Raw genomic sequence first — 1,148 nt, 5'->3', positions numbered from 1 at the left:
TGAATTTGGACCCATGCCAGTTGGTCACCCTAGATCCCAATCCGACCCTGGTCCCAGCCCCTGTTTCAGGGCTCTCAGTAGCACAGCTGAGTGATGCCCCCTGACACACTTCACTCCAGAACCATTCTCTCCGCTTGGACTTGCGTGACATACCAACTAATGATGGGAAAAAGGCGATTCCCCAAAACACAGCTCCTCCCAGTGATGGCCCAAGGGGAGGGACTGGAAGGTCTGCTGCTGAGATCATGGGATCTCGGCTGATCTGCGTGACACTGTTTGATCTTGCGCTTATGATGATGGAAGAAATGCTACTTTTTCACAGTGTATGTCACACTTGACTGGACCATAAAGCCGCAGCGCCAGCAGAAAAGTAAATTTAGGGGGAACAGGAAAGGCTGGGGTGCAAACAACGCAGGAGCTTGAATTAGCATTCTAGCCGGGAGGAGTCATCATGGGAAGCCTGATTTATTCACTACTTTGTACATTTTTATGTTAAAAACACTTGACTGAGGGTCCACTAACAGAATAACATCATTCATCTCAACCCCCTATTTCCTCAAGTGTGTTGGAAAAGCAACAATTTAGTGTGCCAGTGGCATTTCGGAAACAGACGTCATTACTTGGTTGTAACTCATTCTTCAAATATGCACACAGCTGATCTCGTGGCGCAACGGTAGCGCGTTTGACTCCAGATCAGGAGGTTGCGTGTTCAAATCACGTCGGGATCATAAAAAGGCCAAATATTTTGCACTTGTCATGAAATAAAATATGGTGTTTCAGATAATGTTCTAAATAAAAGTAGAAAAAATATTTAACAAATACCTTTTTAATGAATAAATACATGTAGATCAAATTCATATGGATTGAAGTGGAACAAACCTGCTCCTGACAAATATCTATGGCACCTGGAAGTCACGCATAATTTGCATTGTTTGTATAGGTTTCCACATATAATATATTTTTTAGGCGCTTATAATATTAACAGGAACTATCTCCAGTCGTATTCAAGCATTCACACTGCTTCTTCCTATATATTAACTTTGGGCTGGCCGGAATTTTAGTTATGACAGTGTATTTGTAGCAATTTCGATAATTCTATGTTACTCTTTCTTGCAGAGTTACAGATAATTACACAATTACTCTTCAAC

The 1,148-nt window shown here is 41.9% G+C and overlaps 1 non-coding gene across 1 annotated transcript; it reads left to right on the top strand.

Moving 5' to 3' along the window:
• Window positions 1-656: 656 nt before the first annotated feature.
• On the top strand, window positions 657-728 carry TRNAW-CCA (transfer RNA tryptophan (anticodon CCA)). The gene has a single exon. It is a non-coding gene; the product is annotated as a tRNA-Trp (tRNA).
• The last annotated feature ends 420 nt before the right edge of the window (window positions 729-1,148 follow it).

Source organism: Lissotriton vulgaris, chromosome 12, assembly GCF_964263255.1.
Source record: "Lissotriton vulgaris chromosome 12, aLisVul1.2, whole genome shotgun sequence".
In the NCBI taxonomy this organism is placed as follows: Eukaryota; Metazoa; Chordata; class Amphibia; order Caudata; family Salamandridae; genus Lissotriton; species Lissotriton vulgaris.
This window is presented reverse-complemented; position numbering and strand designations above follow the sequence as displayed.